The sequence below is a fragment of the Anser anser genome, assembly GCF_964211835.1.
Source record: "Anser anser genome assembly, chromosome: 6".
NCBI classification, from domain to species: domain Eukaryota; kingdom Metazoa; phylum Chordata; class Aves; order Anseriformes; family Anatidae; genus Anser; species Anser anser.
In genome coordinates, this window is record NC_139726.1 from 10,645,547 (window position 1) to 10,672,386 (window position 26,840).

Below are 26,840 nucleotides of genomic sequence, written 5' to 3' on the forward strand. Positions count from 1 at the left end.
TTGTGTCAGGGTGAATATTTGGAGCAAACTGCAGATCGCTGCCTTCTTCCCTGGGGAGGGCTAAGAGGAAAACTCCAGCAAAACCTGTTTCATGGGTCCAGCCCGTCTAAACCAGAATGGAAACAGGCTGTTGTTCCTACAGCCGCCATTTCCTAACGGAGCCAATGTTTGCTTCCTTCGCCTCGCCTCCCTGGTCTGTACGCGAGCTGAAAGCCCCAGTGGTGTCAGCTCTCTCCTGGACGCTTCTCTCTCCACCACTTGAGGCGAGATTGACAGGACATGTGTTGCAGGGGCATTAGCTCACATGCCATGACCGAGGGCTACTTGTGTGCTCCTGCTTGGAAAGGCCCGTGCTTTATGTTGTAAGTGCTGAGGGTTTAACAAATCACTTCTCTGAAGCTTGTCTCGTGGAAGAAGCCCCATCCTTGCTTGTTTGAGAAGATGCTTTGGACAGTCAGAATGTCCTGTCTCTGCTTCCCGAGCCCAAGGTCCGTGAATTGAGGAGTCCCCAGTGCTGTGGTCCTGTGCGTGCTGGGGGGATGAGGGTATAACACCAGAACGGTGTGGTCCTTTATTTTCTGTATAGAGCAGCATGTGAGCTGGATGCTGTGGCGAGTGTCAGACAAAGCAGACTCTACTGACAAGTCAAGCAAATGGTTGTCTACGGCAGGGAATTGATGTGCAGAGCAGAAATGCTAGTCCGGCTGCACCTGGAGGAAGGACGAGGTTTCTGTGCTTGAGGCTTTTCTGCAGCTCAGCTCTTCCCAGAAGGGCAGGCATTGTCCCTACCTCCTACCTCCCAGGGCAGCAAGATCAGCAGAAGCATCTTTCTGTGGCTCGCCCCCAGTTCTCCGTCCTGTCCCTGCGTGTCTCCACTCCTCCCAGCAGAAGCAGCCGCGAAGTGGCCTTGGAGCGGCAGCGCGCAGCCATGCCCATCCTCCTGCAATGCCTAGGGCCACGGCTTCAGGGAAACCTGGAGGAAGGACGCTGTTGCCTTTGGAGGTTAGGAGGACACTGGGGGCAGGAATTCATTCTGGATCAAGCAAGCTGACTCTCTGGAGGATGCAGGGTGATAGTGAAGGTAAGGAGAAAGTTAATTTTATTGCAAGCTTTTTCAAGAAAGAATAACTCAGGTTAACCCATTCCTATGGGAGCCAGCTCAAAGGAGGGCCACTTGCCTCTACAGAGCGTGTCCTCACAGAGCTTAGCAAAGCCACTACACAAACTAAAGCAGGTGGCCCTTACTGATGTGATGTGCGGAGGTGAGACCATGGCTTCGCTGCATGCATTGCACACCCACTTTGCTCTCATGGCCACAAAGAGTAAGAAGCTCCATCCCAGGTGGCGGCTGAAGTGCTGAAGTCAATATAGAGGCATTATGCATCACTTTCAGCATTCCCCTTGCCAAAAATATAGCACCTATAGAAAAAAGCCAGTTTCTTCTACTGTATCTAGGTGGGCCAGGACATTCTGGATGTTTTTGAACCATAAGTCTGAGTGTTTTGGGGTTATTTTGACCCATACATAGAAAACAGGGGCCTCTTGCCGGTCTAGCTGGAGTGCCTGAAGATCACTCCTCTCTTGTCTGGGATGAAGGAAATTATTTTGTGAGTTGTTCCAGTGCAGGGTCAATGCTTTACTGAAATTTTTTCTCTTCTCCCAGTGCTGCTGTCTCCAGCCTCCCTTGGTACCGAAGCTCTCCTGCCAGGGTGCTGAGTGTACCCACAGGTGTTAGCAGCCCTGAGGGGTCTCACCTGGGACCACCACCACACCCTCCGGCCATGCTCCAGGAGCCCATTTAAGCTCTGCCTGGGGTCTGTAGTCCTCTCCTGAGCTCTGTTGTTGGTGTGCCTGCTTGCAGCTCTGGTTCTGCTCCTGCCTCCTGGACAGACGGTGGGTCTATACTCCCAGGTAGTTAGTCTCCTCTCTGTGTGTCCTTGATGTGTGCTATCGCTTGTTTCTAGGCATGTTTTTGTCTCCATCTCCTTTTGTTCCTGATTGCGCTCTTTGTATGGACCCTGAATCTGGATTGTTTCCCTCTGCTGGGGTTGTTGATGGACTCCATAACTAGTGTGTTGTCCTGCTCCCGGGCATAACTCTGAAATCTGAATCCTCTGATGACAGCTCTTGCCAGTGTGTGCCTTCCCTAGGTGAAAATGCCTTCAGTTGTTCCTGCAAAGTCCTTTCACCCTGAACTTCGCATTTCCCCAACACCAAGCCTAGCCCTGTTTATTATTTATTTATTTTGTATGGCATTAGTCCACTTTATTTTCTATGCAGAAAGCCTCTTCTGGGCATATTTGGAGGATTTCCTGCATTGGACTGGGATTTCCTGTAATATAGCTGATGAAAATACTGATGCCTCTGCATGTAGATTTTGTTGGTAATGTGGTTATGGCCTTCCACCAGGGCTGTCCTGGGATGAGGAATCCCTGATAGAGCCTGTGCTTGGTGATTTAGAGGCCACAAGTGTGTCCACCCCCTCCAGGAAATGCTGAGCTTACCAGACCAGGATTTGTTGGGTTCTTGTCTTTGTTTCACTTGTGATGCTGATTCCTTCTACGCTCTTGTGCTGTGGGTGGTCTGGGTCTTGGATCCCACTGTTGTGGGGTGGGGAGAAAGTGGTAGAAGAGAAGACCAAGAGCCATTCCCTGGTTCATCTTGTGCTGCTAACTGCGTGTACTTCAAGTGTGCTGTGGGCACCGGGCAAGGCAGAAAGTGAGAATGAGGCAGATGGATGAGTGGTGTATGTTGGGAGACAAAGAAAGTGGTTACGGCAACAGAAATACCATGCACGGATGGATGGAAGACACAGGGATAAATAAATGAATGAGGAGGTGCATGGACAGATGAGTAATGTGGGAAGAGCTGACTGCTATCACCAGCAGAGACCCCCCTGTGTCTGCCCCACACCGTGCCCCTTCCAGACACTGAATCTCAGCTGAAGTTGCCCTTTTTGGGGCAGGCAGGAGATAAGCAGATGTGGAGCACACAGTGAATTTTATAATAACACGGTGGTTATAGACAATTGCCTAATGGGGACCAGATGGTCAGTTTTATTTTAAGTTGCCCTTTAACAACATTCCCATCTAAGCTGTGTTTTTTAAGTAATAGGTTTTTAATGAGATGCCCATAAGATCTTACAACACATCGGGTTTTAATCACGCTGGCCTATTTAAATGGCAGTGTATGTCTTTAGCACTCCTTCTGCATTTTTATGGTGTTTAATTCCTTCCCACCACCATCCCTTACTCCAAACCTCAAATGGGCTGTGTCAAAGGGACCGTTCCTCCCAGCGCTGGATGCTGCCCCTGCTGAACTCCTCCCTGCCTTTCCACACTGGGACTGAGGACAGACCTCCTTCCAGGAGAGGAGGCATGTCTTGAGGTCAGGGTACAAATCTGCTTCACAAAATAAAAGCTCCGATCACAAATGCTGCTTTTGGATGGGGAAGGCAGGGAGCGGTATGATTCATCTTGAACAGATACTGTTATCAGGGCAAAGTAAGTGTTAGCTTTGGAGTGGTGCCTCCAAATTCCCCGGGCATCTCTCTGCAGCACGGCCACACAGTACGCCTGGGTGCCCCAGACGCATGTCAGACACTTTGGCGATAAGCTGTGAGGAGTCACCGAGAATATACGCAGCCGTATCACCGGGTTCTCACATCAGGAGGGGAGGTGTCGCCGCATCATCCCCATGTCTTAGGTGGGGGCACAGCAGTCAGGTCCCTACCCCACGTGTGAGGACGAAGCAGAAACTTGGGTTTCTTGCTGCTCTGCCCTCTACCACAGTGGCACAGTTGGGCCCTGCATAGCACAGGCAGCTTGCATCATCTCTGGAAGCTGTATTCCAGTAACCCCATGTCCACTTGCCCAGTGGACAGACTTTCCTCGCTAGAACACCACCGGCTCACTGGGGCAGGGAGGGGACAGATGGAGACAATCGGAAAACATGGGTTATTGACAGTGCTAGCTGAGCAGAGCTGGAAGAGACCACAGCTCCCCCACTTCCCAGCTCAGTGTGAGCCCCGCGGGTTCATGCTGTTTACCTTTATGATCTGTGTCAGCCCACCAAGCCTTCTGTGGTGTTAATGATTGGCACCAACATGACTTGTGCTTCTCTTTGCTGGTGCTCAGCCTGATAAGGAAAAATCACCTGAACATAAGAAGCCAGTCTGCAGCCAGGTTGAGCAGAAAGCCTGCTGTCAGGATTCAAAATAGCCATTTTTTTTTTAACCAAGCAGTTCTCATGTGGGGTCCTTTCCTTCCTGTCCTGCTCTTACAGACCTCAGCAAACCTTGGACAAAGTCATGCATGACTTTCACCTCTCACCCATCTGGGGATTTTATTTTTCCTGTTGATGTCAGAGGCTCTGTGAAAATGCAGATGAAATCAGGCTCTGCTTTCCTTCCTGGAGTCTTCGTTGCCCTTTGGCAGAGCTCACACAGATTGTGACCGTGTTGGTTAAATGACATCAGCATGTTTCAAAATTGTTACTTGTTTTTTGGGGTATTTTGCATGTTTACCCAGCTACCTTCCAGCAGTTTCAAACTCTAATGCTTTCCACACATGGGTGGGTGGGGGATGCACAGTGCTGATGAAGGACACAGGTTTGGGGAGGCTTTCTCAGCCTTTCCTGCATTTGAAGTAGCTCATTTAAAGTCAGCTCCAAGAAAATACATCTTCCCTTCACACCAGACATAGCACTGTTTGCTCAGCAGTTCTTTGGCCTTTACGAGTTCTTGTGGGTAGACAGCTGGAGACACCAAGAGAGATCTTGTGCAGGACACAAACAAAAGGAGCAGAGGAGAGACTGTAAGGAATGATTTCTTACTGAGAAGTTTAAGTCCAGATGTGACCTTGGTCACTAGCAAGCTGTGGCACAGGTGGACACTGCAATCACTTCTCACAGTAGAACCTAAGATATTAGGTTTTCTCTTGGAGGAACCCTGAGAAACTCAGGCTTTTTGGATTGAATTCTGAGCAATGGAAGATCCAACAAGGTTGGAGGTTGTGGGCAGGAGGAGCTGAGGTGTGAATACAACCAACAAAGGTCTGCTTAATACCAGCCTTGACATGCCTGGCCTGGGCAGGGTAGCAGTACGTAAAAAAGGTTTCAGCCATGTTGGGAGTAGACAACAGATTTCTGCATTTTATCTAATTTGAAGGAGGCCACGAACACACTAAAAATGTAGACCTCTTGAGAGCCCTCCTGGCATCTGTCCTCAGGCCAAGCTTATGGGCAAGATATTTTGCCTGGTCCCTCACACCAGGGAGGAGAGGACTCTGGAGTCACTGCTGCTCCCTTTTTCCCCTGGCAAGTAGAATAAGCATACCAGGTCTTCCTACACCTCCTCTGGAGGAACAGACAATGTTTCTGGCAAATTGGTTCTTGATGGCTAATGGCTTTTTTCTTTCCAAGGCTCCAAGCCAAAGCCTGCGTGTCCTTAGCCTCAAATCCAGTGAGATTTGATCAAGAAAATAAGAGCTCCCCTTGGAGGCACAGCAGCCCTGCAGGGAGAACAATGGCAGTCAGAGGGAGCACTGTGTGTGTTTGGCACGGAGCTAAGCCCCTGTTCTCCTCTCCCCTCCTTTGCCCCAAGTATGGGGCACGCATCCTGCAGACTCATGGAATCAGTAATTTGTGGTCAGCTCTGCTGCCTGGTGGTGGACGGAGGAGCCTCAGCACAGCTGGGAATGAGATGCACAAGGAAGTGGCAGCTGGGGAAATGGAGTTTGGCTGGCAAAGAGGCAGAAGTGGGAAAACATTGGAATACCGATGCTCTGGAGGTGTTCCTTGCCAGGAAGGTGGCTTCTCTGAACCACTGGAAGATGCTGCTTCATGCCCACAGCACCCACACCTCTGGTGGTGCCAAAAAAAAAAGGGCCTGGACTGATTGACTTTGCACTCCCATGGTGGTGTGAGACAGCTGATGGGCTCAGCTGAAGCTGAGGCTTATTCATTTATTTAGCTTCTTGCTGCTGCAAGACAAGGGTGGCAGCTTGGGAAACTTGGTCTCAGCTGATGGTTCTGTTTGGGCACATCAGTGAAGTCCCCAAGGCAAACGAGAGTGCTTGAAATGGTCTTGCAAAATGAGGGAGGCTTTAACAATATGGTGATGTCAACCCCAGCATTGCTGGGGCCTGAGCTTTGCAGCTGCAAGAGCAATAGGATTCTGCTGGAGAAATGAACCGTGGAGGGGCTGGCAGGGAACCACTGCTAACAGTGCAGGACCTCTGGCCGAGTGGCTCGGAGTCCAGCTGTGCCATAGATCCGTGCAGCAGCTTGTTTTCCCCTTCGGTGATGACTGAAACATTGCACCATCCTGTCTTCCCTGTGGGAAGAGAAGGGAACCTGCTTCCCATCAGAGAGAGGGAGACCACCAGACAGCCCTGAGGTGCAGATGCACGAAACGAGTCCGTGAGGGACATCCATATGAGCTGCTTTCTAGGGGCTGGGTCAGAAATTCCAGTGGATAGTCTTTATTCCTCTTTTGTAGGGACTTGCACTAGAAACAAGCCTCAGAGCAGAGCACCTATTTTGAGCCCAGGCTTTGCCATGCCTTTGATCTGCTCTGTTGGAGATAGCATCCTCTCCAAGAGTGAGGCCACCCAAATGCAGCTGCCAGCTTCTGCCATGCCCTTTGTAAGGGCCAGCAGGCTCTGCCTGCCCTCCGTGGGAAGGGAGAGTCCTGTCCTAGTAGTCAGGGTGTTCAGGGTGAAGTCTTCCAGGCTATGACTGTTTTGGCACCAAGTTCAAGTCCTGCTTGTGGATGCTGGCAACTTCCTTGTAGCTGTTTTCCTCCAGCAAAGCCCTTTTGTTCTCTGGGTTGCTCAAAGACCTCTTCAAACCCCTCAGTGTCTGGGCCCAGGGGCTGGCAAAACCTCAGATGTGGAGAGCATGGTGTGGTTCTGGCTTGTTGTGTGTTATCTCACTGTGCTTTGATCAAGGCTGTGACCACTGGGGCCCTAAAGCCAGGACAGAAGAGCAGCAGCGCACCTCTGTGCGGATCTGTGTGGTTCAGTTCAGCTCTGTCCTCAGTGGGATCCCTAATACAGCCTGTCTTCTGTCTAGGTTCTTATTTTCACAAATTCAGCAGTACTGCATATCTTTGAGATCTCTTCCCTTTGAGCAAACTTGGTGGAAAGGGTCTGTGGGTTTCAGAGCAGCTAATGATGGGGGGAAGCTGAAGAGTGACATGCAGATGAGATCAAATAAGCCCATTCATTTAGGGAACCATGTTTAAAAAAAAAAAGGCACACTGTAAAATAGGAGGGAGTGGAAGGTGGAGTTCACAGGAAGCCTGGTAGTCATCTGAGTCTTTGATTGCTTGGTTTTGGAAATATAAAGGAAAGCTGTCAACAAACAATAGAATGTGAGCCCTTGCCACCCACCCCTCTGTTTAATCCTGAGAATGGGGATGTGGAAACTTTCCCTTTCTGTTATTGTTTCAATGGAAACATTTTGCCCCCTTGACCCTTGTCAGAAAGGATGCATCGTGCATGTAATTAAACCTCTGCACAAAAGCGTTTTCCTTCCCTAGACAAAGCTTTTCCACTGCAATTTGGCTTAACTGGAATGATGCTTTTTGCCCTGCCTCTGCAAAGCCCTTGGACTGAGCCACTTTTTATTTTATTTTTATTTTGCTGTTTGGTTATGCTCTGGTGCTGCTACTACTAACCATGCTCCGCCTCACCCTGCATCCACCCAAGAGGTCGTTCTGCTCTGTGTCAGGAAGGGCCAGGATGCTGGGTATCACTGCCTCACAGCTGGCTCGCTGTGGTATATCAGAAGGGGCAGGTCCCTGCTGAAACTTGTCCCATGGCTGAGGTTCTTCAAAGGATGTCTCATGTAGATCTGATGGCTGATTAGGGTTGAACTCCCCTCTGTGATGTGTCCTTTTTTAAGAGTAAGATTCAGTTCAAGATGAATACACCTAAATGCAGATGTCAAAATGTGACTCTGATCTCCCATGATGGAAGCTGGTTAAAGATTTTTAATCAGCTGGGTTAAAAATTACCTTTGATAGAGCAAGCATGCATGATAAGTCACGTTTCTTTGAAAGTCCAGGGGACAGGAGGTAGCAGACAGAGGAAATGGCTCATTCCTGGCTGCTGCCTGTGGCTGCATGGCACACTGTGAGCATCAGCTCTGAGATGCCAGTACACCCCTCCTGGGGGCTTGGAGGTGATGTGCTTTGTCCAAGCTGAGCGAAGCCAGATCTTTTTGTTTATTCTTTGTCTACAGGGACACGTGGGATGCTCTGGTTCTCACCTTAATGATGACATGAGTGGTTTGGCTGGTGCAGCTGGTCATGACAGCTGAGGCTGGGTTTGCATTGCATGCGGGACAGAGAGCAGGCACCAGAAACCTTTAGGAATGCAGCAGCTTGTAACGTGGTGGAGCACAGATGTGCATGCTCATCCTGTCACCTGAGCAGGCCTGCAAGTACACTGCAAGTCTGTATTTGTAACCCCTCTGTCAAGTCTATTAGCAGTCATGGGTTGGCTGATGTCTGTTCTGTGACCACTTGGGATGCGGTGTGCCTGGGAGATGCAGCTAACAGACATTCAGTATGTAAGGAGGACTGGAGTTTGTACTGACAAGCTTGGCAGGTTCTCCAGACAGGTTTTGACTATACATGTATAAACAGGAAGATGTAAAATCTTTTGGCTCCAAAACTGGGCTGGGGAGGCTCTGGAGAGCTGGGTTCTGTTCCTGGTCTGGCTGTTCCTCCCGTCTCATCAGATATTTCTTAAAACATGCCTTGCCTCAGTTTCCCCTGGCCTACTCTCACAGTCAAATCACAACAATACTGACAGCCTCCCTCACTGGGGGTGATGACCAAGATAACCAGTGGTGTTTGAATCCCTGTGGCATTCAAACCAGTTGGTCTCTGTGTCCTTAGCTCAGCATACATATTAGATGGAAATGGGCAACATATTTTTCCCGGAGGGACTTCTGGACCCCTTCCAGACATTGTTGAAGGCCATTCCCCAAGCCCTTGCAGAATGTTTCACATGCCAAGGGCTAGCTGGCTGCCTCTTGCTGCTCAGAAGCTCCAACTTTATTCCTGGGCCTTGTCTGATCACATGTTCTGCCTCTGCCAGGATCCTATCCATGGCTAAACAACTGCAAGATCACAATGACATTGACAGGAAACCTTGCCATGGTCTGGAGGGTGCCAGCCTTGGTTTTTAACAGTGTGCTAGTTCTTTAAGTGGAGGAAGGCAGAGCTGGGTCACAATCTGTCCTCTTAGAGGCTCCCATGTTTGGAGCAAAGGTGAACAAGAGGTTGTTCACTCCATTGAACCCAACACTTCTGCTGCACCCTCAGCAGTGTGGCAGGATAAATACGGAGTCAGAAACACTTGAAGGAAAGAGTAAAGTCATGAGATCTCAGGCATCAGTGGGGGGACAATCCTGGGAGCCAGGAAGGAATTAGCCCCTTCCTCTGCTCCTTTCAGCCACATAAAATTGGCCAGGTGCTTTGTGGCAGTTTATTGCTTTCCTCTGAGGCATTAAGTTTTGGCTGCCATCAGAGAAAGGATATCAGCATGCTGGTTTGGGATGGAAATCTCCATTCCTGTGAGTGGAAGCACCAATATTTCATTGAATAAGAAGAAAGTACCGGGGCCAGAAAAGCTTTTTGTCTCAATGACTTCACTTCTACCAGGAAAGGTCAGTCTGAGGGGAACATCCCTTCCCACCCCATCGCTTCCTACCTGCCTTGCTGGGCAAATGTAGAGCATAGGGACAAACTATCCTGACCATCAGTCCTTGTCTGAACTGTTAGCCACTTAGCTATGAAACTGAGCCCCTTCGCTCCTGGCAGGGGCTGTAGACAGTTAAGCTAAATTGACAAAGATCCCAACGTTTTGAAATACTTCCTTTGTAAGGAAAAGTCTGTGCTTATGTTGTGGGTTCAGGCCTATGAGAAGTTCAGGGCATTTCACTCTTCCCATTTTCTCTTGCTGTTTGACCTTCTCAGATTTTGTTTGTTGTCTTCTGTAAATCAGTTTCAGCATTGGTGTGACTGTGTAGGAGCTGATGGAGTTACTCCCAGGCTGGATGTTTACTTTCTAGCCTAATGTGGAGGAAGCAGTTTATGTCCCCCTAAATCAAGGCTGTATACAGTTCTCATGTATTCTTACTTCAGCCCTTCAAAAATAAGAACAAACACTTTGGGAAAATGTGAGATGACTCATCTGAGTACCCAGGTGATTCCTTTTCACTGCAAAATTCATGGCTCTTGGCTTTTCCTCCCAATTGTGTGTTCACCCTGTGAAGCTGCAGATCGAATTGGTTTGCTCACCGGATAGTCACATTGCCTCACGTAGGAAAGAAAAGAGCGAACGCTAGAAATCAAACTCTGCAGGTAGCTCATGTTCAGCCCTGAACCTCTGTAACCAGCTGACCCATCCAAGTGAGACAGCCCCAGAGAAAAGCTCAGGTCCTATTGATACAAATCAAAGGGCAGAGCAGCTTCCTGTTGCTTCTAGATTTAAAGAACAAGGCTCAAATCAGTTTGTGTGGAGATGTGTGCCCCTTGAAAGTGAGGGAAGTGTTGCTCTGTACAGCCTGAGACTAACAGTGTGGAAGGGACAGTGGCATAAAATGGACCTGTGCTGTCATCTCCCTTGGGGCCAGTGGGAGAGAATGTGTCCCCTACACCCCTCTGAAATGGCTCACCTTTTCTGGAGTCAATCCTAAACTGCCTGTGCCAGTGGTTTCTGCTCCTGCACAGGTGTAGACCAGCTATGGAAGGGTCTGCTCCCTTCTAAGATGCCTTAAGCTTGGGCAGGGATGAAAGTGTCACTAGCACTCTAGATGTAATCTGTCAGACTTCTGAGATGAGTTTCACTGTTTATTTCACTCTAGAGATCACCTATCCTTTGACATAAGACACTGATTTTAGGACTGTAGGAGTAGCAAGTTTGTGATCTAGGATCCATCTGGTTGAGGTCCTGTGTCTGTCAGTCGCATGCACTGGAGACTTCGGCATTGCCAGTCTGAGAGTGACCTGTTCCCTGGGTCTGGTCCCACTTAGCCTGGAACAGACACTGATTCCACCCCCTTAGGGTATGGGGCAAGATCTCATTCAAAACACTGGACACTGATAGACTGGGCACGAAATATAGCAGGCACCCCAGATCTACTTTCTTCATTGCTTTCTGGGTTACTTTCCTTCGCTATTCCTGCTTGCCAGGGCAGTTGTCAGTAAAACTAGATGCAGCCCTACTGCAGGTCTTGCTGCACTGTGTAGAGGGAAGGATGGAAGGCAGAGCTGGTTCCCAGGGGGGAAGGCCAGCACAGCATTGTCTTTGCCTCCATTTGAGTTCACAGGCTGGTAGACTGAAAAATACATATAGACTGTATCAGAGCATAGCATCATGTCATACAACCTTAGAATAACAGAAAGTAAAAAGAAATGTAAGGTATGTGATAGTGGACAGTAAAAGTTCGGAAAAGAAGGAAGACTAGGCATAAAAGAGCAAAAGCTGGGTTTAGAGGAAGAAGAGTTGGCTTGCCAGGTAATTTTTTCTTCCCAAGTGCTCCCCAGCCTTAATTTATACAATATAAATAATTAAAAGCTGTGCAGGCCCAGTGCTAATCCTTGTGGTATTCCACAAGCAACTTCCTTCCCGCTTAGAAAGGATTCCATTGAGAATTATCCGATGGTTCTTGCTCTGCAGCCAATTTTCCACTCCCTTCCACAAGTCAGCGAGTAGAGCCTGAGCTCTCCTTTTCCTTGGTTCAGCCTCTCCCAAAACGAATGGCAGAGAAATCCCAGTATGTGAGGCCTCTAGCAAGCCTATTTCCTCCAGTCCTGGAGCTATCTGTGCTAAAATCTCACAGCAGACCTGGAGGGAAGAGGAGGAGGTCTTGCAAAAAGCTTTGATTTCTGAAGCCAGCTTCGACCACACCACATCCATTTGGGCACGTAAATCAGTCCTGCAGCAGTTGTGCCATACCACTGCAGCTGAAGTTTGACAGTCGAAATTGATATGGTAGTGTGGTATTGTCCCAGAAGTGCAGGGCACTAATGGAGCCCAGTTTAACTTGCGTGCTGTGGGAGCATCAGTAATGTGATGGAGACCCTGGAATAAAGAAGGGGTTGTTCTCTATTCCTTTCCCTGCACTAAATTGACTGGATGTGCCTTGCTGTCACAGGAGTATGGGTTTAGAAGGGATTATGGAGATGCGGTGAGTCTCAGTGACACGTACCCTGTATATAAAATGGAAGACTTCCATTGTGACTTAGGCAAGGCTGAGTACTTCTCGTCTGAAGAGAGTAGGAATGTAACCCTAGAAAAAGTCTTTGTAGCTGCAATCCCTGTTCCTTAGGGATGGGGACACAGATTAGTTCTAGTCAATCTCTGTGAGAGAGAGCCAAGTCTTGAAGACTATCAGCAATGCGTTGCTGGAAAGACACAGACTTAGTGTTTGTGCCAACATTTTGCAATGGACGGAGGAAAAAAAAAAGCATATTTGGGGAGAATGGTTGCAAAAGCTGAAGGAGGCTTTTTCAAGTAAGAAATTACCTGACCGTGGGCAGAGGGAAGATTATCACACATTCAGACATTCAGGATCCTTGCAGAACTGCTCTGCTTAGGCTTCCTCAAAGAAAGGGAGTAAATTCCCAGTTGCTGAATTAGAGATTAGAAGTGAATAATTTGATATGAACTGGCTCAATCACAGACTTGTTTTCAGCAGCAAGTTTGAAAACAAAGTATTTCGACAGCCAGTTCTCCACGACTGCACTAAACAGCCTTGTGCTGCTAGTATTACCCTCTGCTCTTATGATTTAACTTTGTCCAAAGCAGAATAGTTTGGGAGCTTGGCTTTCCATCTGGGTCAGACTGTTGTGGTATAAACAAGAAACAAACTACAGACGGACCCCGTTTGTATGTACTACATGCAGACCCTGGGTGACACAGTGGCAGTCTCTGTGCATCAGGGCTTCCCTGAGCTCGGATAGATGGCCAGGACACCATGTCATCCTTGAAGGATGTGGCAGGTATCTCAGAAACAAATATTCAAATAGTCTGCCCGGTGGCAAGGACACACACTGGATTTAAAGAGGAACCCCAGGTGCATGTTTTGCAAAGTCACATTCAAGACTTGTCACCAACAAGGGACCAAGATCTGCTAGTCCAGCGTTGCCTGTGGCATTCCTTGCCACTTAAACAGTTGGCAAAGCAAATGTAAGAGGAAGGCAAAATCTGACTGAGGATTCAGTCAGGACAGCGGTGAGGCTGGCTGTATATTGAAGCGCACCAGTGTTTCTGCAGGGAAGACAATACAACTGCTCCCATAAAAATCCAGGAGGTGTGCTGCTGCACGCTCTGGCCAGCCGCCGCTAATGAATCATCCAGCTCCTGGATCATTCCCATGAAAGGGATGGAAAATGGATCCAATCCAGAGATCTTGGGAGTTCATTGCAATGTGATAACCCTGTTTACTACTTTAAGAGCTCCAGAAGTTCAGGAGGTGCTGGCGGAACATCTGCTTACTGCAGGATCTTGCCAGCTGCTCTTTGGAGATATCTGTGCTTCATTTGTTCGTTTGGGATGCCTCAGTGTGATACTGTATCCTAAAGAGTAAATGGGTCTGGAGAGGAGCAACCCTGCTTCACTTCCCGATGGAAACTCAAACCTCTGCTAAGCTCCAAACAGGTCCCACTCAATTCTCAGAGGGCACAGCAGCTGGGAGCTGGGGCCATACTGCCTTTACAGTTTCCTTTTCTTCTTGCTGATCCACTTGCAGAAACTCTGAAGTTACTGGAGAAAACATACCTGTGGAAGATTCCTGATCAGACCAGGAAGCAAGAGTAAGAATCAGCTGGTGCATCTTTTTTTTTCAAGAAGCTGTTATGGAGAGGAAGTAAATGGAGTTAAAGATAATCCTGGGATTAATCAAAAGATGATACAGGCAGCCTGGGAATAGATGAAAGCCTCTCTGCACAGTTTGCTTTAATAGTTTCTGCCTGAGCCACCAAAAGCTAGGTGACCACCACTGTGCTGGGCAGCTCCCCGTACATGTGTCTGTGTACATTAGGCTGGGAAAAATGCCTTTCTGGGGCCTTGGGTCCAGCTTCAGGTTCCTGCTTTCCTACATACAACCTGCAGGACCTCTAGCTCCTCTTCTCAGCCTGTATGGGGGATAAAAAGGGCTGGGGAATGGACATGAGACCTGTAGCAGTGACCTGGGGCCATCCTGAGGATGGTCTCATGAGCTGCAGCCATGCAGTGACCTGAGAGCACCAAGCAGGAGAGGCTGGTGCAGAAGCAGAGCTGGGACCAGAAAGGGAGCTGCCTGGGTGCCTTCCCCCTGCTCCTGACATCTGCTTGTTCCCCATGGATCATGGGGACAGGCTGCCTCCACAAAAGGAGGAGAGCTGCAGTGGAAGAAGCCCCTGGAGAAAGAGGGATCCCACTGCGATGGTGGTGGGGAACAGCAAGAGCTGGCTGGGCAGGGTTTGCCCCCAGCCTCATGTCCTGCAAGCCACGGGAGCGAGGATGCCACGCTCGACAAATAAATGCTTGTCCCTTTGCCCTGTCATCAAAGGCTGAGTTCCTGCATGCTTCCCAGCCGCTGAGGATCTGGACTCCTGTCAGCCACATCTGCAAAGCCAACCCCACGCCTGCGGGCAGCTTTTCACTCTCGGGGAACTGCTGGCTGGAGGCAGGGCCCCCGCAGGCTCCTTTCACAAAAGGCAGGGTGATGCAGCCTGGTGCATGCTCCTCCCTGCCCCGCTGCCCAGGGAAGGGATGCTGGAAGCCGGAGGGCTCTGCGGCCGTTTTGGGGAGCTAACATATCATTTAAGGTCAGCCCTGGTGCCATTTGGAGTGGAGCTCGTATTTCCTAAACTGAAACAGCGAGTTCTGAATGTAATTACAGGATTAAAGGCGTGTTCTGGGGCTGAACACATGATTTATAAGCAAAGGTTACACTTTCAGTCTGTTTACAATGTGCTCTTGGCCCTGCTTAACCCTTTCTTTGCTTAAGATAAATGGTTGTTTTGTATTTCAGCCATGTGATAATTTTCCAGGTAAAAGGGAATTCAAAGGGTAGTAACTTTACTCCTGTTCTGGTGCTCGTGCATGATGGTGAGAGGGTGGAGCAGTGAGGAAAACACTTGTGGTCTACAGTGGGGATGGATCAGGGAGCTGCTGGATATGTTCATCCTATAGCAGGGGAAACTGAGTGTTTTGATTTTTTTTTTTGCCTTTACCTGTTATCTTCTTAGTGTACTAGAAAGCCAAAGCTGTAACACCAGAATTAAGTCCCCAAACAGCCAAAGTTTTAGCTGATAATCACTTCTCTAGTTGAAGATCTCCATAGCGTTCCTCAGTTCTTCCCAAAGCTGTTCTCGATGGTGGTCCCTGAACAGTAAGTTTGGAAAAGAATTATGAAGATCAAGCCTGATACCTGACAGGTGAGCCCTGGACAATTTTCTGTCAGTTCATCTGAATCCACCAGTTTTTGGTAAAGCCAAAGCTTATTGCTGACTGTGTAGGGATCTAGAGGTCTCATAGCTCTGGAGAGGAAATAATCAGAATTTCTTACTCCTTTTGAATGCACAGCAAGTGCAATGATTAAATAAGGCACAGAGTAGGTCATGTGAATATGGACACGGTCCAAATACTTCCAAAGGAAGGAAAATCTGTTGCCATCCCAATGATCTTATTCCAAAAGAAGCTATAGTATTCAAAATTCACGTTTTATATCCAGAAAGTTGTCAAATTTTATTTCCTGCTGTTGGCTTTAGGGTTGACTCTCCCATCTTGCTGCTTAGCACAGCATTTCTTTAAGAGCTCTGGTGGATTCAGAGCTACCCACAGCCTAAATCACTGCTACTTTAGATGGAGCTGCACTTGTCGCAGACCTATGGGTTACATTTTTCCAAGCAGGAGTACAGATTAGAACATACATTCTTTTCATCTAGTTCATAATCTGCTATTTTCAGATGGCATGAGATACCAAAGCAACTCAAGTATTTTGCTGCAGGTCCAGGGCTATGAGTTCAACTTTTTTTTTGCACTTATTACAAAGGCTTCCTGCCAAGGTGGGAGTAAAAAGGTGCCTTATTGTTCTCACTGGACAGGTCAGAAGCAGTGTGGATTAAGGGTCTGATGTGAAATTAGGTATGCGTGCTGTGGAGTGCTCTGTAGACATAGTCCAGGCCACGAAAAGCTTATAAATTGTGTAGGCAAAGGTCTGAAAAGAAATATCTACAGTTTACAAGTGTAAATAGGGTTTATCGACATCCCCTGAGTGATGTATGGCCCAGACAGGAGTAGATCCACTGATGTCAGCCATATGTCCCCAGTTCCAGCAGACCCAAGATCCAGGACAGCAGCACGTGGAGTGTGCAGAGGGATAATGAATTGTTCTTGCAGGAAAGTCCTAGATAGGCCTGGTAGGCTGGACACCAGATGTTGAGCAAAGAAAAGCTATGCCAGGCTTGCACCAAAGAAATTTTTCTTCCTTTCCTCTCTTCAAGATGAACATCCTCTTCTACATTACATTTCTGGTGCTGCCTCTAGCCCCAGGGAAGAAATGTCCCTACCCTTGCCCTGGCTTTCTCTGTAGTCTTTGTGGAATGAGGACAATGGGTTATTGCTAACACAATCTCACAAGAGGCAAAAAGGAGAGGAGAGATGCAGGCCTGGGAATTCCAGTGACCACTGGGCCGAATCGATGTCATGCTCCAAATGTGAGAATTCGTGTGGAATCAATGCCTAGAGCAGTTTATGGTCTGCTTAATGTGTATTATCTTCCTTGTGTTTGTACAAAAGGAAAGGATTGATGGAGCTGGGAAGCCTTGCCATTCTTATGCAAGATAAAGATTGTTACCAATGCTAAGAGGGGGGCTGTATTTTGTGTTCACTTTCTCTGTTTAGATTGCGTAAGGGTGACTAACTGACAACCCAGAAGCTGGATCCACATCCCAATATCCAGTTCACAGGCAGGCTTACCATACTGGGCGGCGTGTTTTGTGTTTGTAGGTGCCATGTTGACCCAGGTCAGGCTTGGTAGGTTTATTAAGTTGCAGTTTGAAGTTGCATCTGCCTGGTCCCTGAACACCTGGCTGGGAATACAAGAGTTTCTCAATAATTTAGAAGTTAGCCATTCCTGGCTTAAGTTGTGGCATTGTTCAGCTATTTTTGTTGGCTTGGCAAGACTCCAACCATCTAGCCACCCATCTATTTTGTTACTGTAGCACCAATGCCACTGGAAACCTAGAGCACCAGGTTACAATCAGGAAGACCTGGACTTCCAGGGAATGATGAAGCAGAGGAGATGAGAAACCCTATCATTTGTGTGCCAGGGTAATGTTGTCATTACCACAAGTTTGAAACCCAGGCTCAACCCCTTGGCTGCTAATAACCGGCTGAACAGCGATAGTTGGTTGCACGTGGAAGTGGGTTTTAACAGGGCCACATGCATGGTCATATCTGTGAACAAAGAAGGAAAGGCAAACTGGAAAAAAAGGAAAAGCTGTTCTCCCAAAGATGGTGACTATGCAAAAGACAGGGTTTACAGCGAATGTCCAGCTGAATACACATTCCTGGTACAATGATGTGGTTAGAAGAGCTGACACAATCCTTTGAGTTACAGAGGCATGAAGGAACTCTGCTGGTATTATACCAAATAAAACTGAAGTGAACAGAATGCTCTGCTTGCAAACTTGAAGTCAGGAGATCAGAAATGCCTGGAGACAGGCTTCCTGTGCAACCTTCATTTGGGCACAGTGTAAGTGGTTTTTTTAAATTCCTGTGAGGTCCCTGAATGACTTGGTGCACAGTGGACATTACACACCTCCCCTTAAGTTCAGCTGCAGGTTGAGCACTCAGCATTGCCCTAACCCAGAGCCTGAAGGTTTCCAATGGGTTGCCAGGAACCAAAGAACACAGGGTGGCTGCTGGTGAAAAATTTTAGATGGACTTGCCCAGCTTGATGCTCTCCTATCCAGGGCAGCACTCATTTCAACCTCAGATTGCACATCTCTTACTTGATGACACTGACATCCTGATGATGTGCCAGGTTGGTACATTCCTTTTCTGAACCTGCAGACAAAATAGGAAGGCTGCATTTTATTTTTTTATTTTTACTGGTGTGGAAAGAATCTTTGTACAGGACAGAGAAACCAGGATTCTGGGTTTCTTGCATCCAAGAGAAGCTGACTACAAGAAGGTGAAAGCAATGGCAGCCTTCCTTGGGCCATGCCAGAGAGCTTGGCAGAGTGGTACAGAGCTACCATGTCTTGCATAGCAGTGAGGGCCCTTTCTGTGCGATGGGGATGAGACCCAACACCCCTTCAGTCTTTCTGGCAGGGATGTTTTGGAAGCCTATCATGCCTGCTGGAGCCTGGTATGCTGGGGAGCTTGCAGGCCCTTGGGAGGGGTGATTGCAGGAGGGGGAGGATTGTTCCTGTGGCTCAGCCACTAGTCTGGGTCTTGGGAGCTGTGGGTTTATTTCCTGGCTCTGCTGCTGGCTCCCAGTAGGCAAGGCTTGGAGAGGTACTCTCTCTAGCTCTGTTCCCCAACTGTTCATTGCATGCTATCGTGTTATTTTAAAACCCCAACCCGGCTGCAATAAAATGCCTCGTATTACGTGACGGCCCACAGCTTCATTTGTGTCTTCAATGGGTAATTTGCAAGGGGATGTAGGCCCCAACCAAAACCCTGAAGCCCCCGGTCCCCTGACATTGGAGTCTGAATCCTGCAGCTTTTGTGCAGTTGGAAATGAGGTGCTGCAGTGGTTGAGTCAGCGATCTCTGATAATGCTTTTGTGGTGAAACTTCCCTCTGTGCCCAGAGTCTGCATAAAGCCTGCTCAGTACTTAACCCTCACTTCATGCCACAAAGTATAGCTTGTTGGACTTGAAATGGAGCTCAGACCCTGATGGGATGCACAAGACCAGTGAGGTGGGGTTCTCTGTTAAAGGGTGGAGAGACAGGCTCCTGGGGATTCTTCCTATCCTTAATATTCATTGATCTGGAGCCAACCCTGAAGAACCTAATTCATCCCCTTCCCAGCTCCTCTCCTTTTGCCTGGTGCTACTTAAACTCCCAAATTAAGAGTAACACCCCATACCAGCAAGTTTACCATCTCAAGCAGGACAATACATGGAGATGAGCACAAAGGCATAAGACCATATGGTCTTGAGGGTCACGAAGATCTTTGAGCACCTCAGTCTTGGAGAAATTTAGGGAAGGGTTTGTCAGGGCTGCTGCTAAAGCCAGACCTGGATTGTAACACTATTGTGGTCATTTTGCCTTAGTGGATGGGCGTAGCCAAAGTGGGAGGGAAGGCAAACAAAATCTGGAAGTGAGCTGGAGAAACTGTGGAAGAATGAGGAGAAAAAATCAATGAATTGCATGGCAGTTAACAGGGGGGAGAGGTGATGGAAAGTTGTGCAGTGAGAAGAGGACTTAAGCTTATTCAGGAGGTGCTGAGAGTCCAGAAAAGAATACAGTTTAAGGAAGGGGTTGAATAGACTAATGCCTTGGTGCCAAAGTCAAGCTTCTGCCAATATGAACCATCATGAACTGCACGATGGCAGTATCTGTGGGCTGTAAATGGGACCAGGGACACCTTGCAGCTGGCGTTGAGGCACCCATGGGTTTTGGTGCTCCAAGATGTGAGATGTGGCCCCTGTTGATGTGGAAGAAGGGTGGGGAGGAAGGATGTTAGGCCTTCCCAACAGACACCTCTAAACCTGACCCTACTGTGTCAAAAAGAAGCTGAGAGGTCTGAAGGTGACTGAAGGAATAGCAAAGCCTTACCCCCATGGACAGAAGTAGATCAGTCTCCTGCTATCGCATTTTCTGCAGAAACCTTCCCTTTTCCAGGGAACTACCATCATTTGAGCTATTTTAAGACCAGACTGGATTGAGTTCTAGGAAATATACAGTAAGAAGCTGCCCCAGGACTGGCAGGGAAAGATGCCAGCTGGTCAAAGCCTTTTCAGTAATGTCGCCATTTGTACAAATGTTTATATTTCCTTGCCAGCCCTGTGGACAATTAAGAAAAGGCTTGGCTGAGATGCGGGCTATCATTATTGGTCTAGACGCTGGATTGGCTCCACATCATAAAAATCTTAAAGATGGAGAGATATATGAAGCAGTCATTTGCAAACTGTAGAGAGCATTCTACAAATCTATAAATATGACCAGTGAAAAGAGGAAACAACCCCTATGCATCTATGGCCAGCAGCTTCACTGACTGGTCACACGTCAGTCATTGGGAGACCAGTCAGTAGCTCCACTTTCTATGCACATGCTTCCACTTAAAAAAAAAAAAAGAAAAAAAAAGGGGCAGTAACTCAATTTTCTTCTTTCTCTAGCTTTGTTCTGAAAGCTTGTTGAGCGCCTCTAACTCCTGTTGCTGTCAAGGGATGCTTAGCACTTCCCAAAAATTGCTGGCACTGGAGCCTTGTCTATAGCCAGCACTGCTAGGTCTGACCACTGGAGAGGGGGCTGTCTCTCACCTCCATGAGGCCATTATTTAGCTACGTAAGGTGGAAGAAACTTGGAAGGCGAGGCCAAAGGGAAGCAACTCATCAGAAGCCATTCAACCATGTCAAAGCGCTGCTGGGGACCAGGAGATAAATCTGCGATAAATGGGAATCTGATCTTTTCTCCATTATTTGGCCTCCTCTTTGGCTTTGGGCTCTGAGTTGTGTTAGCACTCAGCAGTGAAATTCATGGTTCAGGGGCTTGTTCTTAATTTCCTACTTCCATCGCACCAGTTAGCGAAACTTCCACCTGGAGAGACGTCCAAACTTTGCCTGGGGTGAATGACGTCAGCCTGATCTCATCGCTGCTCATTTATCCGCACCGGTTATCTCTGGCTTCAGTCTTAACTCATTCAGATAATTGCATACACTTTCCTTTGGGACTCACGAGTCCTGCCACCAGCCTTGCCAGCAACCCCCATCATGTTATCTCATTATTATTCATGCTAACAAGGAGCGGGAGGAAACAAACTCAGGCAGACTGAGGCTTATAAGCCACTTTATCCCTGCCAGTCTATCCCTGTTCCTACCCCACTTTGTCCCATGAAGATTTTTTAACAGTGCTATTCACTTGCACACTCTTAAAACCATGCATTGGCCCAGGAAACAGTCTTGGTGGATGGCTCCATTAATGTTAGGATAATAGGTTTTAGCTATTTGTTTCATGAATCTACCCTGCAAATAGTCTTCGAAGTCAGCAGGTTATCTGAGAGAATGTCTTGTCCTCTGCTTTATGGTTTGTGTCCTGCCTTGTTCCCTCAGGTTCCTACCTATGCTGTGAAGCCATTGGGGCAGAGATCCCCTTTACAGATATGGTTGTGTTAGGTAGAGATGTGTGGTGTATGTATAGATATGAGCTCTGCCAGAGGGGAGGTGTGTACTGCCTTGCTCTGCTTCCCAGAGGCATCACGTAGGGGACTTTGTACAAATGATGGATTTCATACTTGTTTCCACAAGACTTTATCTCAGGCTCCTTCAACAGGGATGGTCAGAACCAGAGAAATAAGCAGACTGGAAGTCTTCAGCTGGGAAATAATGTGACCAGCAGAGGATTTAACAGATATCTTTAAAGGTGGGAAAAGTATAAAGTAAGCAAACAAGAAAGCAATGACATAATAAACTTAGACCCCCCTGTAAATTAACCATAGGAGCTCATTCCCACAGGAATCTGTGAAGGCTAAGAGCTGGCATGGGTTCAAAAACTGACTGGAAGAATAAAGGGCTTTTGAGCACAAAGCAACCATCCTTGATCTCTGGAGGGTGGGAGAGTGTTTCAGGGAAGCATCACTGTGCACTTGCCTGGTCCTTACGTTCTTCACTGAGCACCTGTTACTGCCTCATGCAAAGAAAAGATATTGGGCCCTTTGGGCTGGTTGGATCTGGCTGTACTCATGCTCTAATGAAATCAGCACAGTTCTGACCATGGAGTGAGTGCTGAGGATCTGGCCCAAAGAGTGTACTGCAAAGTAGCTTGGAGCAAAGCAGGGAAATCAGATCTTGCTTGCTTAAAATCAAAACCAGGCTTAAAAAGCAATTGCAGAGCAAGAGCACCATTCTCCAGGAAAGCTTCCAAAACCAACTCCTGGCCTTGGAGAATAACATGGCAAACCACCAATAAATAAATAAATAGATAAAGAAATAAATGCAAAACCTGTGTACAAAGCTCCCTGAACAAATGGCAAAAATATTTCTAGTTTTCAGGCCACCTGCTTGTCATCTATCACTTTGGAAAAAAATGAATGTTCTTTAAATATTTATATGGGGAAAACAGACCCACCCTCCTGGGTTTGCATGGTGATTTATGCTGTGGCATTTTCAAGGTCATCCACTGCCTAAATCCCCCGTCAGTCTGAGACCTGGGTCCTGCAAGGAACCCGATCCCCATGATCATCTAGATTAGAAGGGGTAGGGCCTGTTTCCATATGTGTCTTAGTGCTGGCATCTGAATTTCAAATGAATTTGCTGATTCCTCACTCTGTACTCAGACACCAGCATTCTCCTTTGGCTGCTCCAATGAAGATTTTTCTATGACGAGTTTTCAGTTGAGGGGCTTTCAGTGGCAATATTCTAAAAGACACATCCTGGAGTCACATTTCAGGCTCTCTTGGCCAGCTCATAAACTCTCCCTGTGGACTGGAACTTGATGTGTTCATGTTGTACTCCTCCTCCATGAGGAAAGGGAAGAGGAGTCTTTTGACCCAAGGGGAACCAGGAATAAGATAAAGTCAATGTTTGCAACCACTGGGAGACTGCTTGCTTGCTTGTCTGTTTCTTTGATCAAGTGTATATAGACACGTGATGCTTGGCATAGGAAAGCTTGGGATCAATGAATAGACGGTAGATTGGGTAGACTGGAAGGATTCATCCTCTCTCAGGAATGAAATAAGCAAAGCTAAATAAACTGATCTTTGGAGTTGGTGATCTCTACCTAAAAACAAATGTTGGGTAGGTAGGTATAACTTTAATCAATTCTGCCCAAGCTGACGGTAGGTCTCTGGAGTCCTACCATAATTTGGGACCTAGAAACAGGTCTAAGTTTAAATCTCTCTCCTCGTCACCCACTACTGGAACATCTAGAAGTTCCTTCTTCTCTAACGTGCACAGGGTATTCAAAGATTAGGCTTTACCCTGGAGCTCTCAGCAAATGAGAAGGGCATGGCTAAATTCAACTGCACACATAAAACACACTGTTGCTTGTAGAATTTGAGGTCAGCACATGAAATGTTGCTGGAAGACCAAAGGGAAATGCTGCATGTATTGATTTCAGACAGTAATTAACCATCTTGATTAGAAAAGCCCCAAATGCTGTACCCACAGTTACCTTGCTTCATTTGCTCAAGTGGGAAATATAATAGAAGGGAAATCCCCAGTTTTATTGCTTTTTTTTTTTCATTTTTTTCCCCTCCTCTCTTTCTTACTCTCATTAGGCAAAAATCTGCCTCGTCAGTACTTTTTCCAAGCACCCTAATGAGAGACAAAATATACCTGTTGGCGAGAGGCCTCTCAACACAGACTTCTGTGTTTTGCTTTGTATAGGGTAAAAAAGAAAAAAAAAGGAGAAAAAAAAAAGAACCCCGCACCACAACAGAACTATTAACTCTTTCAGGACTAACGCATCAGGTTGCTATTAGGTACAAAGCGAGAGAACCTGCACACCAGATCCCAAGGAGATGGTCATGGACAGGGGAAGCAGAAGAGCAAGGTGGTCCCAAGAGCAAGCATGGACCAGGTAGCTCTGGAAATTGCCCGCTACAGCTTCCTTTGCCTTCAGCGTGGAGGTGGGGTCAGAGTAGGCATGTGGCTACAGACGTATTCCTCCTGGGGCAATTTTTCATGGATGAATAAGAATGATCATCCCTTGAGCTCTGCACATGGATTTTGCACTACCCTCCAGCAGAAGCCACACCATGGGCAGGGAGGACTGACAGCATGCTCTCTGTTTTATTATGCTCTCTGTATTATTTTTCCTCCCTTATAAAACACAGCTTTAGAAAAATTGGCTTGTTTGGCTGAGTTCAGACCTCTGCACCTTTCAGCTGAAGCTGGCAAAAATGAAGGAATTTCTTCGTTCTCAGCATTGCTTGGCCTTAGCAGCAGTGCAGAAGCAAGTTTAGAGCACCGGAAGGGGAATGCTGTTGTTACTGGTTCTGTACCTGCTTGTGGTGACCACTTAAATGGACATTCCTTGGTCTCCCAGGCTGCAGGTCTATCTGCTGCAATGAAATTTCTCACATTAAACATGAAGACGCAGATTGATCCTGTCTGAACTTAATGCATATTCTTATCTACTAGGCTAACTGCCTTGTGGAGTAACGCCCATCGCTCTTGCTAAACTATGACTTCCCCTCCAGATTCCCTGTTTCTTTCCTCGTTTCTGCCCTGGGCTGGATTCATGATAGTAACCAGTCACTTTGCCTTCAACGTTGTGGGTATATGGAAAGAGAAAGGAACAATATTCAGGTGTGAGGGGGGTAAAACAGCATGGGTCATATTGAGAGGATGGGACCCCCTCATCACATAAACACATCCTGCTTTCCCTACCATGCTGAAGACCCAAGAATCTTACTTGTGATTTGGAATTACTGAGGCCGGTGTTATATATAGGAGGATGAACTGCAGGCGTCAGGCATTGCAAAGTCAGTCTCTTTTCCCTACTCCAAGCTAGGAAGACATATATTCTACTGCTGTTCCTCTGAAATGTACTTCACCCAGAGCCACCTGCAAATGAAGGGCTGTCCTGTTGCATTGAACTTAATCAACAAAGCTGAGGTGGGATAAGATCACAGTTGTGCTGCCTGCCGTATAAGGCTCCAAAACCTCAGTCAGAACAGCAAATCAACATATGAACTGCCCACCTCCTGTTTTTATCTCTTTGTCTTTATGTGCATTTGGAACTGAGAAGAAGCCAAAGAAAATAATTCAAAAGGTTTATCCAGCCATGTTTGTTTGTTTGTTTATTTATTTATTAACTCTTCTTCACCAAGGTTATACCTAGAAAATTTGAAAAGTTGTTCCTGATTTCTGTAATAGTGGGTGGAAATCTGAACTGAGAACTCACGTTGGACTATAAATCATACACATATTTGAACCATATATGACTTTGGTATGGCATTATCTTTCACTGTGAACACTGCTATCAGGAAAAAATGTGAAGGCCAGTCCATATTTTCTTCTACACCAAACCATTCCTTTTGGCTTTTTCACCTCCTGGAGCTTCAGCTTTAAATGTAGCGGGAGCACAGTGTTGGTCTAGCCAGGGCAACGTGGGACAACGTGGCCTAGAAAACCCACCTCAGAAGTAGGGTGAGTTACCTTATGCTATGCTCTGCTCTGGCACAAGCTGGCTGGCACTAAACACTACCTCTACACAAAACTGCAGTCACCGTAGCAGTGTTCCTTTAGGAAAGTGGTGTCCACCCTCCAGAGGAACATCAGGAAAGACAAACCATTTCCTCAGGGCTCCTCATACCTGCAGAGTGTCTGGCCTAAATTGTCAAGGTGCCATGCTCTTTCTGCTGGCTGAAAGAGGCACCTAAAGATGGGCCTTGACTTGATGGGCACAGGTGTTAGAGGGAGTAGGCCCCTCCTGGGAGCTGCAGAGCCTGTCCATGTTTCAGTGGGGCTGCGTGGTCTCTCAAGACACCCAGGGTGCTCTGGACATCCTGATAGAGGGGAACAGGAGACCAATTTAAGGAGGATGGAAAAGATCGAGGATTGAAACGTGTGAATAGTGAGCTTGAGGCCCGCAGGCTGAGTCCTTCTCAAAGCACAGAAGGAAAGGAGCCCATGAGACAGAGCCTTTGTACTGAAGAGATGATCACTGGAGATGGCAAAAAGACATAGCGTGGGGTCAGCAGACAGGTGGCTCTCTTCACCCTGCTGTGTTCCCATCACACGAGCAGGAGGAGCAGAGACTTCAGAAGCAGGTCTGTGGTATACCTCAGCGAGCCTTGCTCTGCTGACTTCCCGGGCTCTCTGGTTTGATTTCCCTCCACTTAGGGATTTGGCCCAGATTGTGCTTGGACTGTGAATGCTTCCAGATGTTCCCAGCCTTCAGGGGGACAGAGGCGCGCCAGGCTGTAATTGGTATGCAAGCAAGCCCCGTGCGAGGGGCATATAAAACATTACCTATCCCTTGGCCAGTGCCTCCTGCCTGGAGGCCTGCTGGTCGCCGGTGGCAAAGGGGAAGGAAAATATCACAGCCTGGTGGAATGGTTTCCTTTATTACCATATCCCTGGGCAAAATGGCCGGTGCTCTAAGTGACACCTGGATGGAAAGGCAGGAGAATGCAATAGGAGGAAGCAATGAGAAAGCAGTCCAAGCCAAAAGCATTAAAAACCTGAAAGAAAACATTGCTTCTCTCGCTGCTGCCAAGTTTATTTCAGTATGTGGCAACCTGCTGAAGTACGTTCCTTTATAGGGGAGGAATTAGAGAGGACAAGACCTTAAATTCCTCCCATTTGCTTAAGAACTCCAGCAAACAGCTCCTCCTTCTTCCCCCTCCTGCTGGTCCAATTTTAAGGAGATTTTAATTTGAGCCCAAAGTGCTGGAACATAGACAGGAAACAGCTTATAATTTGCAAAAGTGTATGTAGTTTCATGGAAAAGCAACATATATACCGAAACCTATGCTTTTCAAATTCTTCCCAGCAGCCATCTCTTCTGGCCTTGGGACAATGAAGTCTCTGTGTTCAGGTCTGTTTTCGGTCGAAACGGTCCATGACTGCTCTTTTGTGACCAAACAGAATGCAAGGGCGAGCCGGAGTGCGCGCTCGGTGCTTTAATTGCTTTGGGTCACATGGCTACCTCT

General features: G+C 47.5%; 1 long non-coding RNA gene across 2 annotated transcripts; it reads left to right on the top strand.

The window, feature by feature from the left end:
• LOC310901619 lies at positions 1 to 26,615 on the top strand. 2 transcript variants are annotated; one of them, XR_014585955.1, is made up of 2 exons: positions 1 to 1,893; positions 23,636 to 26,615. It is a non-coding gene; the product is annotated as an uncharacterized lncRNA (long non-coding RNA). The 2 variants fall into 2 exon arrangements; XR_014585956.1 differs by having other exon boundaries at positions 1,835 to 1,893; positions 23,566 to 26,615.
• The last annotated feature ends 225 nt before the right edge of the window (positions 26,616 to 26,840 follow it).